The sequence below is a fragment of the Somniosus microcephalus genome, chromosome 8 (assembly GCF_052327205.1).
Source record: "Somniosus microcephalus isolate GS21.2 chromosome 8, FLI_Smic_1.0, whole genome shotgun sequence".
Classification (NCBI taxonomy): Eukaryota; Metazoa; Chordata; class Chondrichthyes; order Squaliformes; family Somniosidae; genus Somniosus; species Somniosus microcephalus.
This window is the reverse complement of record NC_140994.1, coordinates 15,604,930-15,619,782: the sequence shown is the minus strand read 5'-3', so window position 1 is coordinate 15,619,782 and position 14,853 is coordinate 15,604,930. Positions and strand designations below refer to the sequence as shown.

The 14,853-nt window shown below is 50.6% G+C and overlaps 1 protein-coding gene across 1 annotated transcript in view; it reads right to left on the bottom strand.

Moving 5' to 3' along the window:
• Positions 1 to 14,853, bottom strand: part of hpse2 (heparanase 2) — a 385,546-nt gene that overhangs the window by 201,283 nt on the left and 169,410 nt on the right. The gene's annotated exons all lie outside the window — the stretch shown is intronic.

Below are 14,853 nucleotides of genomic sequence, written 5' to 3'. Positions count from 1 at the left end.
CTTCACACCACTTCTGCAGCTGTCATCTGTGGTAAACCACTGTTATTGTATATTGTTACCTCTGGGTGGCGCTGTGTACCAAGGTATGCCTCAGCTGACTCCGCCCACATGACCAGGTATAAAGGTGGGGGTTTCGCCGACTCACTTCCTTCTTGGAACCAGCCACCCACGAGAGGCATGCTCTGTTCTCTAGTTAATAAAAGCCTTTTCATCACCTTCCTGATTCATCGTCTTTTATGGAGTAATTGATAAGCGTATCAATTTTATTAACTAGAAGTAAAATGGCGACACCTGAACAGCAACAACAGCAGGCGTTGCTGCGAGCCCTCAGACCGGCATGCCTGGACCTCGACCCTCAAGCAGCGGGTTCATCAACCAATTTCGAACACTGGCTGAGCTGCTTTGAATCCTTCCTAGGAGCCTCCGCCATGACATCGGAGGAGAACAAACTAAAAGTTTTGACCGCCCAGGTGAGCCCTCAAGTATATACGCTCATCCAGGACGCTACTACGTACACGGCGGCCCTCGAACTACTAAAAGGGCAATACACGCGCCGAGTGAACACGATTTACGCCAGACACCTCTTGGGATCCCGCAGGCAGCAACCGGGGGAATCGGTAGAGGCATTTTTACGGGCGTTACAGACACTCTGCAGAGACTGCGACTGTAAGGAGGTAACGGCTGCGGGGCACGCGGAGGGACTTACTTGTGATGCCTTCGTCAGGGGCCTCCAGTCCGACTACACCCGGCAGAGACTGCTTGAAAGCAAGGAGCTCGACCTGAAGACGGCCGTAGCCCTTGCGCTCTCGCTAGATGCGGCCCACCGAAACCTCGAAGCATACTCACGTAACGGTGCCGCGCCATGGCCATCGCGACCGTGGGACATGGGACCGCCGCCCCCGGCACCAACTGCTGCAGCGATGTCCCGAAATCAACTGGGACAGCCGCCCCCGGTAAGAACCGCAGCGATGCCCCGTAACCAGGCCCAAAAATGCTATTTCTGTGGCCAGTTAAAACACCCTAGAGCGCACTGCCCGGCTAAGACCGCTACCTGCTCGGGCTGCGGGAAGAAAGGCCATTACGCCAATGCCTGCAGGGGGAAACCAGCGAACGCCAGCAGCGCCGCGTGCGAACCATGGGGGCAGCCATCTTATCCGCCATTTTGTGCACCTCCGGCCGCATGGCCGCCGCCATTTTATCCGCCGCACTCAACCGCCACTTCGTCTCCGGACTCGACCACCGTCTCGTCGGACGACCATACCGACTCACTAAGCCATACACTGGCCTCCGTTACGCTGGATCAAGCCCTCCCTCATCATCTATCCAGCTCCATGATGGATATCACGGTAAACGGCCGCGCCACCACCTGCCTAATCGACAGCGGGAGCACAGAGAGTTTTATTCACCCAGACACGGTACGTAGCCACTCCCTCACGGTCCTGCCGACACGCCATCGGATTTCTATGGCGTCCAAGTCCCATTCAATGGACGTCGGCGGCTACTGTGTGGTGACCCTTTCGGTTGGGGGCACAGAATATAAAAATTTTAAACTTCTAGTCCTGCCCCGTCTCTGCGCTGCCGTACTGCTAGGGTTGGATTTTCAGTGCCACCTTAAAAGTGTCACATTAGCATACGGTGGACCCCTCCCCCCACTCACAGTCTGCAACCAACACCTTTTAAATCGCCCGCCGCAAACCACCTGCAGCCTTTCCACACTAAAAGTCCCCCCCCCTCCCTTGTTCGCTAACCTCACCCACGACTGTAAACCTATCGCTACCAAGAGCAGGCGGTACAGCGCCGGGGACAGAGCTTTCATTAGCTCTGAGGTGGAGCGGCTCTTGAAGGAGGGCATTATCGAAGGGAGCCCTAGCCCCTGGCGAGCCCAGGTTGTAGTCGTTAAAACCACTGATAAACGCCGCCTGGTCACTGACTACAGCCAAACCATAAACCGGTACACTCAGCTGGACGCATACCCCCTTCCTCGCATATCTGATATGGTCAACCAGATTGCGCAATACAAAGTATTCTCCACCATTGACCTTAAGTCAGCATACCACCAGCTCCCCATCCGCCATGAGGACCGCCAGTATACTGCCTTCGAGGCGAACGGCCGCCTCTACCACTTCCTTAGGGTTCCCTTCGGCGTCACCAACGGGGTTTCGGTCTTCCAAAGGGAGATGGACCGGATGGTTGACGAGAACGCGCTGCAGGCCACCTTTCCCTATCTGGATAACGTCACCATCTGTGGCCACGACCAGCAGGACCATGACGTTAATCTAGAAAAATTCCTCCGTACGGCCCAACGGCTGAACCTAACGTACAATAAAGAGAAATGTATGTTTCGCACCAAACGCCTCGCCATTCTCGGCTGCGTGGTGGAGAACGGAGTCATTGGGCCCGACCCCGACAGAATGCGCCCCCTAATGGAGCTACCCCTCCCCCACTGCCAAAAAGCACTGAAGAGATGCCTGGGGTTTTTCTCCTACTATGCCCAGTGGGTGCCCCACTATGCAGACAAAGCTAGACCCCTCATCAAATCCACCTCCTTCCCCCTGACACCAGAGGCGTGTGCAGCCTTCACTCTTATCAAGAGCGATATCGCGAAGGCCACAATGCACGCAGTGGATGAGTCGATCCCCTTCCAAGTGGAGAGCGATGCATCCGACTTCGCCCCAGCTGCGACCCTTAACCAGGCGGGCAGACCCGTGGCCTTTTTCTCAAGGACCCTCCAGGGCCCCGAGACCCGACACTCCTCTGTCGAAAAGGAGGCCCAGGCTATTGTGGAAGCGGTGCGTCACTGGAGGCATTACCTGGCCGGAAAACGGTTTACCCTGCTCACTGACCAGCGTTCAGTAGCTTTTATGTTTAATAATAAGCAGAGGGGCAAAATCAAGAACGACAAGATCTTGAGGTGGAGAATCGAACTCTCCACCTACAATTATGATATCTTGTACCGGCCCGGGAAACTAAATGAGCCCCCAGACGCCCTATCACGTGGTACATGCGCCAGCGCGCAGGTTGATAGACTGCAGACCCTCCACAATGACCTCTGCCACCCGGGGGTCACCAGGTTCTTCCATTTCATCAAATCCCGTAACCTGCCCTACTCCATCGAGGAGGTCAGGACCATGACCAGGAACTGCCAAATCTGTGCCGAGTGCAAACCGCACTTTTATAGGCCGGACAGAGCAAGCCTGATCAAGGCCACTCGCCCCTTCGAGCGCCTGAGCGTCGATTTTAAAGGGCCCCTCCCCTCCTCTGACCGCAATGTGTACTTCCTCAACATAATTGATGAGTACTCCCGTTTCCCGTTTGCCATCCCTTGCCCAGACATGACCAGTACCACGGTCATCAAATGTCTGAATGACCTCTTCGCCTTGTTCGGGTTCCCTAGCTATATACATAGCGACAGGGGCTCATCTTTCATGAGCGACGAACTTCGGCAGTACCTGCTAGCGAGAGGTATTGCTACGAGCAGAACCACCAGCTACAACCCCCGGGGGAACGGCCAGGTGGAAAGAGAGAACGCGACGGTTTGGAAGGCCGTCCTCTTAGCCTTAAAATCTAAGGGCCTTCCGACCTCTCGCTGGCAGGAGGTCCTCCCTGCGGCGCTCCACTCCATCCGGTCACTGCTTTGTACTGCCACTAATGCCACCCCTCATGAGCAAATGTTCGTTTTCCCCAGGAAGTCCACATCGGGAACCTCGCTACCGGCATGGCTGACTTCTCCTGGGCCCGTCCTACTGCGGAGGCACGTAAGGACCCATAAAACGGACCCCCTGGTCGAGAGGGTGCACCTCCTACACGCCAACCCCCAGTATGCCTGGGTGACATACCCAGACGGGCGGGAGGACACGGTCTCCATACGAGATCTCGCACCCTCGGGTACCCCTGAACTACCACCATTATCCCCCACCACCCCTCCCAATCCAACCCCTGTAGACGACATGCCGGAGCCCCAGGACCCTTCGTTGACCACCCAGACACCAGATCCGACGTTGGATGCTGCAACACCGCCGCCGCCACCACGACGATCAGGACGTCAGACAAGGCCTCCTGATAGACTTAACTACACGAACTTGTAGTACCCTTCACCCCGCCGGACTTAATTTTAAACAAGGGGTGAATGTGGTAAACCACTGTTATTGTATATTGTTACCTCTGGGTGGCGCTGTGTACCAAGGCATGCCTCAGCTGACTCCGCCCACATGACCAGGTATAAAGGTGGGGGTTTCGCCGACTCACTTCCTTCTTGGAACCAGCCACCCACGAGAGGCATGCTCTGTTCTCTAGTTAATAAAAGCCTTTTCATCACCTTCCTGATTCATCGTCTTTTATGGAGTAATTGATAAGCGTATCAATATGACAGATGATTTGTCAGTGTTTGACAGCATTGGGGTGCTGTCAAACTCTGACAATTACTGTACAAAGGTGAGCCCTTGTACCTAGGCTCTCCAATTACTCTCTCCTTAGGATAAAACAGATGGCAGCTGCAGGTGAGGGTACAGAAGCGATCTGTCACTTCTCCCAATGAGGTGATGCCACACAAACACTTCAAAGCTTGTCACCTACAGAAAAATCTAAACACATTAAAAATGACTTTCCCAACATGTCCTTACCTCTGATGCTCACCGGTGTCCCATTGCATACTTCACACCACTTCTGCAGCTGTCATCTATACACAAACATTACAACAGACCCACAGCACACCTCACTTACCCTGGCGGGGTTCCCCGACATCGGGAAACCCGCAGCAGAAGTCTCAAAATGGGAAAAAGCCTCTTAACTGCCTGTTAACTACCTGTTAAGAATCAGTTAAGTGGCTATAATCCTCTTCCCGCCGCTAGGAGTCGGCTCCCTGCGCAAATCGGGGACCCGACTCCCGGGAAGATTGGTTGGAAGCGGGTTGGGAGCGAGTTCGGGACCCGCTCCCATTCTTTTTGATTTTCCCAGCAGTCCTGCCTCCAAACCCGCCTCCTCAGGGCTGGTAAAATCCAGCCCCATATATTTGGCCCATATCCCTTAATACTTTTGGTTAACAGAAATCTACCAATCTCAGATTTAAAGTTAACAACTGATCTGGCACCAACTGCCGTTTGCGGAAGAGAGTTCCAAACTCCTACTACCCTTTGTGTGTAGAAGTTTCCTAACTTCACTCCTGTAAGGTCTGGCTCTAATTTTTAGACTCTGCCCCCCTAGTCCTCGATGCCCCAACCAGCAGAAACAGTTTCTCTCTATCTACCCTATCAGTTCCCCTTAATATCTTGAAAACTTCAATCAAATGCCTGAGCTGCATTTATGACGTTTCAGCGGGGTTTCTACGGATCCTCTGCCAAAGTTGCGATGGATGATTGGGAGAATGCGGCGGAAATTCAACCCCGTCACGTAAAGTAGGCTGTGGGACAAAACCAGTTTATTTGGAAAAATGTGTTCACAATAATAGAATGCTTCCCCCTAGCCCACAACCCAAAAAAAGAGCTTCCATGGCACTTAGGTAGACTGGACTCGACTGGTTAGATATCAGCTAACAGTGATGAAAGTAGGATGTGCAGTATCAATCCCAACAACATTTTAATTTACTATAGAGGAGTAAAGTGGGAAGGAGATGCATTGGGTTAGTACACCGGGCAAATTCCCTGGTCCATTCGGCCGGTGGTGCAAGAGTGGAAAAGACACTCAGGGGCTGGGAATCTAACCAAGGTCGGCCAAAGTGGTCTTGACAACAAAGAGTCGCAGCTTCATTTAAATATTATAATACATTTAAATGAGGCCAAGTGCAATTTTCCATCTGGGATTGGACCGAGTGCTCCCGTCGAACAGCTGGGTGAGTGCAAGGGAAGCTCCATGGACGGTGGAGTGATGAATGGGTCGGAGTCTTTTTCGTCCAGTTTTGCAGTTCCTTTTTAGCACTGGGTTTTGTCATTATTTTGTTGTTGGTTTTATAATGATTTTTTTTTTTCATTTTCATTTTTCTTAACAGTAGGTAAGGTTTATGTGGAATCTGAAACAAAGACTTGCATTTGTATAGCACCCTTCACAACCTCAGGACGTCCCAAAGTGCTTTACGGCCAATTAAGTACTTTTGAAGTGTGGTCACTGTTGTAGTTAAGAAACATGGAAGCCAATTTGTACACAGGGTATCTGTTTTAGTGATACTGGATGAGGGATCAATATTGGTCGGAACACCATGGATAACTCACCCGCTCTTCTTTCAAATAGTGCCATGGGATCTTTGAAATCCACCTGAGAGGACAGACCATTTAAGATCTCATCTGAAAGATGGCACCTCCGACAGTGCAGCACTTCCTCAATATTGCACTGAAGTGTCAGCCTGGATTTTTTGTGTTCAAGTCTCTGGAGTGGGACTTGAACCCACAATCTTCTGACTCAGGAGGCGAGAGTGCTGCCCACTGAGCCACAGCTGAAACACCGGCTACCAGTTCACCAGAAGAACGACTGTGACGGAAGCGTTAACTGGACGTGAGCCGAACAGGAAAAAGGGGGTCACTGATATCGGAGAACTTTACAGTACGAACATTCACAGAAGCTCAGGGATTAAAAAGGCAACTAAGTGAAGCGTTCTTTGGCAGTCAGCCAGTCAAGCTGAAATTAATTATGGTAATTGGTTTTGTGGCACCACAAATAGAGTATTTCATGGTTGAAATGGTGCAAGATGAAAGAGATGATGGCAGGGAGATAGAAGGCTCCAGAGCTGGAGTATCCGCCATGACTCTTATTCCACCAACTATTATCTACAGGCACGTCCCCGCCCATCTGGCTATGACCAGGAGAAACTGGCTCCACAGGCTTGTGGGCCAGTACAGAGCCAGCTTAAGATCTATGCCATCTGCTGTGAGGACACTGCCACCCATCCTGGGTGTCACTAACTGAACACACAACATTCAGCTGGTCGTGATACAATGATTTTATATGTGTGAAGATGTGAATGCGCCAACCTCTTCCACCTAGAAGGACATGGGCAGCAAGCGCACAGGGGAGCACCACCACCTCCAAGTCACACACCATCCTGACTTGGAAATATCATCGCCGATCCTTCATCGCCGCTGGGTCAAAATCCTGGAACTCCCTCCCTAACAGCACTGTGGGAGCACCTTCACTACACAGACTGCAGCGGTTCAAGAAGGTGGCTCACCACCACCTTCTCGAGGCCAATTAGGGATGGGCAATAAATGCCAGCGACTCCCACATCCCATAAACGAATAAAAAAAAAGTTTCAAGGTGCAGTCTGAACGTGTGCTCTGCCGGCGTATGGATGTGAATGACACACAATGGAACAGCTGTAGTGTTGGGTGAGGGCTTGACGTGGTCCAGCAGTGGAGGAAGCTGTCAGGCAACACTCTATGGCACTCATTCTTGGGCCGTATATCCAGTAGTCTCGCGTTGGCACCTTCCTTGAAGTATGCCATCTTCTTCTGCATCTGTTCCCAGGTGTTATGAGCAGTGTAGACAATGTTGACTCTGGCCATTGTCTCCTTTCAGGCATGCTGCACTGCTGCCCTCTAGGGGCATCACTTGCCCGCAGGCTCCATTTACTGCCTCCACATTTATTTTGCCTTCTCGTGGGTTTTGCCGGTCACTTCTTTTGCCTCCTGCAGCCCTAAGAAAGGCTGAAAGAATTTTTGACTTCGCATGCAGCCTTTATGCCCTTTAATTTTTTTTCCCAGCACCCTTTTAAGGGCTACTGACTTGCACATTTTATCACCTTGCCCCACCACCCGCCCCCCCCCTCCCCACCCCACTTTGATGAGTTCCCAGTGCTAGGCCCTGAGCGAGCCAGCAGCTTGATTAGAGCCATTGGGAAAAATCCCATAAGATCTGAAAGGAAAGAGAGAGAAATGACTTGCATTTATACAGCGCCTTTCACAACCTCAGGATGTCCCAAAGCACTTTACCACCAATGAAGTACTTGTGAAGTGGAGTCACTGTTGTAATGTAGGAAACGTGGCAGCCAATTTGCGCACAGCAAGCTCCCACAAACACCAATGTGATAATGACCAGATAATCTGTTTTTAGTGATGTTGGTTGCAGGATAAATATTGGCCCAGGACACCAGGGAGAACTCCCCTGCTCTTCCAATAGTGCCATGGGATCTTTTACATCCACCTGAGAGGGCAGACGGGGCCTCGGTTTAATGTCTCCTCTGAAAGACGGCACCTCCATCAGTACTGAATTATGTGCTCAAGTCTCCGGACTGGGGCTTGAACCCGTGACCTTCTAACTGAGCCATTGTACATCAGCCAGCGTAACATTCACTGCTCCCATCCAGCAAGAGTTTATCATCGATAGCAGAAAATGTACACTCTACTGTCCTTACACTTCTGGGACCTGGGGTTAAATGCAGCCCCAGCAGACAGGATGGAAGTCTCCTCTCGTTGCCAAGGGTCCAACACGAAACGGGCTTGGGACAACCTCAATCCAGTTCTTCATAGGTGTAGGGTCACGGCACAAACTGCCTTTCTGGGGCAGAAGTAGTGAAAAGGTGGGCAGGCGGAGTTAAGATCCATCGAAAAGGGTAAGGCTTGTTGGTGCCAATGACTGTCTTCTCTGCCTTAACCCACATTTATACCTTACCTTCAGTGACTGAAGGGACGTGAGCGGAGCCTGCTTGAAAAACTCCCCTTTAAAAGGGGCGCGCCTACCCTTTGTTGTGTTTTGGGACAATGTCCTTTTTAGAGCAGCACAGCTAATAAAGAATTAAACCATAAAAAAAGGAAACTTATTAACTCAAATAATAATTACTCCTTTCATCTGCTTCCTCCTTTTTCACCCACATTCGTCACTGGAGGAAAATATGTGGTCTGGTAAAGAGAGAGAGTTCTTTTGACAGTCCTGCCCCTTTGATAACCCCCTTTCATAATTTTTGTTTTGCCAGAATAATATCGCAGAAGCCGTCACATTTTCAATGCAGGAGCAGGGGTTGATAAATAGGAACTTTAATGTCCTGTCATCTCGCGAGATCCCAGTTTCAGGCATTAAGACACTTGGGTGTCGGCTGTGGCTCAGTGGCAGCGCTCGCACCTCTGAGTTCGAAGGTCATGGGTTCAAGCCACACTCCAGAGACTTGAGTATGGATAAATGCGAGGTTATCCACTTTGGTGTCAAAAACAGGAAGGCAGATTATTATCTGAACAGCAATAGATTGGGAGAAGGGGAAGTGCAACGAGACCTGGGCGTCCTTGTGCACCAGTCGCTGAAGGTAAGCATGCAGGTGCAGCAGGCGGTTAAGAAGGCAAATGGTATGTTGGCCTTCGTAGCGAGAGGGTTCGAGTACAGGAGCAAGGATGTCTTGCTGCAGTTGTACAGGACCTTGGTGAGACCACACCTTGAGTATTGTGTGCAGTTTTGGTCACCTTATCTGAGGAAGGATGTTCTTGCCATGGAGGGAGTGCAGCGAAGATTCACCAGGCTGATACCTGGGATGGCAGGAATGACGTATGAGGAGAGATTGGGTCGATTGGGCTTATACTCGCTGGAGTTTAGAAGAATGAGAGGGGATCTCATCGAAACCTATAAAATTCTAACGGGACTAGACAGACTAGATGCAGGAAGGATGTTTCCCGATGGTTGGGGAGTCCAGAACCAGGGGTCATAGTCTAAGGATAAGGGGTAAGCCATTTAGGACTGAGATGAGGAGGAATTTCTTCACCCAGAGAGTGGTGAACCTGTGGAATTCTCTGCCACAGAGGGTGGTGGAGGCCAGTTCATTAAATATATTCAAGAAGGAGTTGGATATATTTCTTAAGGCTAAAGGGATCAAGGGATATGGGGAGAAGGCAGGGACAGGGTACTGAGTTTGGATGATCAGCCATGATCTCATTGAATGGCGGAGCAGGCTCGAGGGGCCGAATGGCCTACTCCTGCTCCTATCTTCTATGTTTCTATGTTTCTATCCAGGCCGAGAGGACTGAGGGAGTGTTGTACTGTCAGAGGTGTTGTCTTTCAAATGAGATGTGAAATTGAGGCCCCGTCCACCTGCTCAGGTGGGCAAAAATGATCCCCTTGCTCTATTTGGAGAAGAGTTCTCCAAACGTCCCGCCCAACATCAATCCCTCAACCAGCAGATTAACTGGCCAATTATCTCATTGCTCTTTGTGGGACTTTGCCATGTGCAAACTGCCTACATGGCTACACTTCAAAAGTAATTCACTGGCGTAAGATGCTTTGGGATATCCTGAGGATGTGGCAATGCGAGTCTGTTCAAGGATGTTCTGAATTTGGATGATCAGCCATGATCTCATTAAATGGCGGAGCAGGCTCGAGGGGCCGAATGGCCTACTCCTGCTCCTATCTTCTATGTCTCTATGTTTCTATTCCTGGTTCCAGGCACTGAATGGCTAACAATCCACACACACACTCATCCAGCACAAGATCCCCTCAGGAGGCATCAGTAAAAGATAAATTCCATCTTCGTGTTTTAAGGGAATATTAAACATTCCGAAGAGTTCCAGTTGCTGTGGTGGATGGATCTGTACAGACGGAGTGCTGGCTTTCGGTCACTGTCAGCTCCAGGAGTCCCTGGGTGAGCAAGTTCCGGCCACTCTGCTCACATTTGCAAATTTCCTGCTGAAATTTCGTCACTGACAAAGGCCGTCGAATGCAGCAGGACTCTTCCGCCGGGAATTTCCTCGGAGCCTGTCCCACTCCGCCAATTACTCGTGCAAATGGGGTTGCTGCGAAACTCCCAATGAAGTGACGGCGGGGGGAGCGGGAAAAACCCCTGAGGAAATTCATCCCCCCGCCCCCCCACCCCCCCATTAGTTTTGAACGGCGGGGCCTTTGTGTGAGCATTAAAATCCGCAGGTTCAAATGTCCCGTGCTTCAGGTGAACCGTGGTGGCGAATGGGACGGCTCCCCAGAGAGTGGGAAATTTCACTCTGCTGATTTGAATGTCTGCACGCTACCACTGATAACCAATCACACGGCCAGCGGGCCTCCACTAATACTGTTTTCATTCTCGGGATGTGGGCAAGTCTGGCATGTATTGCCCGTCTCTCGTTGCCCTGAGCTGAGTGGCTTGCTGGACCAGTTCAGGGGGCAGTTAGGAGTCAACCACTTTGGTGTGGGGACTGAATAAACGCTGATAGGCCAGACTGCGTAAGGACGGCAGGTTTAGTGACCCAGATGGGTTTTTATGACAATCCGACAGACACGCTTACTGATATTTTTTATTTCCAGATTTTTAAAAATTCAATTCAAATTCTTAAACTACCATGGATTTAAACTCACATTCGCTGGATTAGTAGACCAGGCCTCTTTATTACTAGTTCAGTAACATAACCCCGAACTCTACCCCTCAGATTAGTGGTATATTGCACTCCTGGGGCTCGATTTTCAGTGTGCCGTGGAGTCGGGATTGGAGGTCGGGGGGTTAAATTCCCGAAATCGGGGGTCCCGACACCATCCCGCCCCCAACCCGCCTCCATGCCAGTTTCAAAGGAGGCGGGTACCCGCCCCGCACTGGGACCCGCCTCCCCGAGGCGGAAAGGGGATTAGTGCCAATTAACTGCCTGTTAACAGGTAGTTAACAGACAGTTTTTAGCCTAATCCCTATTTTTAAGCTTGAATTGTGGGATTCTCGACGGCTCCAAACCACGCCAAGTTGGTGGAGTCGGGCCGTCAGGTTGAAGGGCTTGGAGGGATCGAGATGTCGGTCTTCAGGTGAGTGATGTGTGCATGAGTGCAAAGGTAAGTGTGTTTGGTGTGTTTAAAGTGATTAAATAAGTTTAAATAACCTTTTCTTACCTTTTCAGCCTTCCTTCCTTTAGGTTCGGGGAGTCCCTCATCTCACCGGCACAGAAAGCAGAATGGCTGCGAACTGTCAAAAGTGACAGCCTGCAGCTCTCTGTGCAGGAGAGATTTCTAACTGAGCCTGTGGAGAAGGACTCAGGTTAGAACTCAGACTGTCAGTGTTTGACAGCTTCAAACAGCTGTGAAACACTGATATTTCGTCTGTCAAAACGTCTTGACAGATGAAATATCAATCTGTGACGTCACCTGTTGCCGGGTGGCCCTTAATTGGCCTGCAGAGCCCACTGGGCGGGCTCAACAAGGTCAATCAAGTTAAAATCGCGTGGATTGGCCGCATCTCGATGGAGGCGGGACTACAACCCCGAAAGTTGTAGTCCCGCCTCCAACCCGACTCCTGAATGAAAATCCAGCCCCTGGTATTAGCACCGAGGGAAGCAGTTACACTCATTGAGGCCCAGCCTGTGCCTAAAGGACACACATTCATTCGGTCGTGTCTGTGCAGTAGGTTTGGCCGACACTGGTTGGTCGTATTCCTGCAGGTATCGTCACATGACCCTCCTGCCTCCAACCACACCCTCCCCCGCCATTGGTCGCCCGACATAACCATCCTCACGGTGCATCGCCTTCCCACGGCCAACTGGAAAGGGAGCAGTCTCTTCATTAACGGATTGGATGATTGCTGGCAGTCAGTCTAACAGCCTTTCCACCCCCCCCCCGCCCCCATCTCCAATATTTTTTTTATCAATAATAAACTGAAGTGGTCAAAGAAAATAAAAATAAAATGTTTTTTTAATTGCTCCAATAATTTTTCTCCATTGTTCCTCACAGCAGTGCCCAGGGGTTTAATTTTTGAATCCTGGAGGATTGGCAACCCTATTGTGCAGACCCATTAAGTGAATGAGTTTAAACTTACTTAGACAACACATACGCATAGAGCCATATCTGTACAGGGCACTTTTCTTGCAGATACATCCTCCCTGCCTTTGACAATGGACTTCCTGGTTTGGTGCAGGATGGGTAGTCACTGGGAGCGCTGGGTGCTTAGCTCACCCATATAGGTCAGCAATGGGGTTTTCTCATAGGCTGGCCTGTATCTAACCACTCCAACCACAACTGGAGTATTGCGTCCAGTTCTGGTCACCACACTTTAGGAAGGATGTGATGGCACTTGAGAGGGTGCGGAGGAGGTTGACCAGAACGGTTCCAGGGAATGGGGGATCTTAGCTATAAAGACATAGAAACATAGAAACATAGAAGATAGAAGCAGGAGTAGACCATTCGGCCCCTCGAGCCTGTTCTGCCATTTAATGAGATCATGGCTGATCATCCAAATTCAGTACCCTGTCCCTGCTTTCTCCCCATATCCCTTGATCCCTTTAGCCTTAAGAAATATATCTAACTCCTTCTTGAATATATTTAATGAATTGGCCTCAACTGCCTTCTGTGGTAGAGAATTCCACAGGTTCACCACTCTCTGGGTGAAGAAATTCCTCCTCATCTCTGTCCTAAATGGCTTACCCCTTATCCTTAGACTGTGACCCCTGGTTCTAGACTCCCCCGCCATCGGGAACAGCCTTCCTGCATCTAGTCTGTCTAGTCCTGTTAGAATTTTATAAGTTTCAATGAGATCCCCCCTCATTCTTCTAAACTCTAGCGAATATAAGCCTAATCGACCCAATCTCTCCTCATACGTCATTCCTGCCATCCCAGGTATCAGTCTGGTGAATCTTCGCTGCACTCTCTCCATGGTAAGAACATCCTTCCTCAGATAAGGCGACCAAAACTGCACACAATACTCAAAGTGTGGTCTCACCAAGGCCCTGTACAACTGCAGGTTGGAGAAGCTGGATTTGTTTTCATGAGAGCAAAGGAGGTTGAGGGGTGATTTGATAGAGGTGTACAAGATTATGACGGGTTTGGATAGGCTAGACGGGGAAAGGCTGTTCCCACTAGTTGATGGTACAAGGACTAGGGGGACAAAGATTTAAGGTATTGGGCAAGAGATACAGGGGGGATGTGAGGAAAAACTTTTTTACGCAGTGAGTGGTGATGACCTGGAACTCGCTGCCGATGGAAGTGGTGGAAGCGGACACACTCAGGGGGCTGGATTTTACCAGTCCTGAGGAGGCGGGTATGGAGGCGGGACTGCCGGGAAAGTGGCAGAATTTGGGGGCGAGTGGCAAACCCGCCTCCGTGCCCTCTTGCCAGGAGACGGGAAGCCGTCCCGCCCTGGGTCCCATCTCCTTGGAGGCGGGAAGGGATTAAAGCCTATTAACTGCCTGTTAACACGTAGTTAACAGGCAGAAAATAGGATTATCCCCATTTTTCGTCCTGAAGTGCGGGCTTCCTGACCTGGGAGAACCCCGCCGGGGTGTAGGAGGTGAGTAGGAGGTCTGCGGGGGTCGGAGGGGTCTGAAAGTGCGATGTAGAGGTGAGTGATGGGTGCAAGGGTGGAGTGGTAAGTATGTGAGGTGAGTGTAAAGTGTTAGAAAATGTTAACTTACCTTTGTTTCTACCTACAGCCTTCAGCCGCTGTCGAGCCGGAGTCCCCGACATCTTCATTGTAGAGATCACAGACTAGCTGTTACATTCTTCGATACAACAGCCAGCTGATTTCTGTAAAGTAGAAAGGTTTGATGAGTCCTGAACACAAGAACTCATCAAACTGCACAGAATGTCAGTGTTTGACAGCTTCACAAAGGACTTCACTTGACGAAGGAGCAGCGCTCCGAAAGCTTGTGATTTCAAATAAAGCTGCTGGACTATAACCTGGTGTTGTGTGACTTCTCACATTTGTCCACCCCAGTCCAACACCGGCATCTCCACATCATGCCTGTCAAACGATGACATTTCTTCTTTCAAAAATTCTTGACAGATGGCACGTCAGACGTTGACGCGCTCTGTCACTGACTTCCCCCTAATTGGCCTGCTGAGCCCGCCGGGCAGGCTTAACAAGGTCAATCAGGGGGAAAATCCCCACTGGTTGGCCAGAAGCTGATGGAGGCGGGACTGAAACCCAGCAAGCAGCAGTCCTGCCTCCAACACGTCTCCATTCATAAAATCCAGCCCTACAGAAGGTCCAGG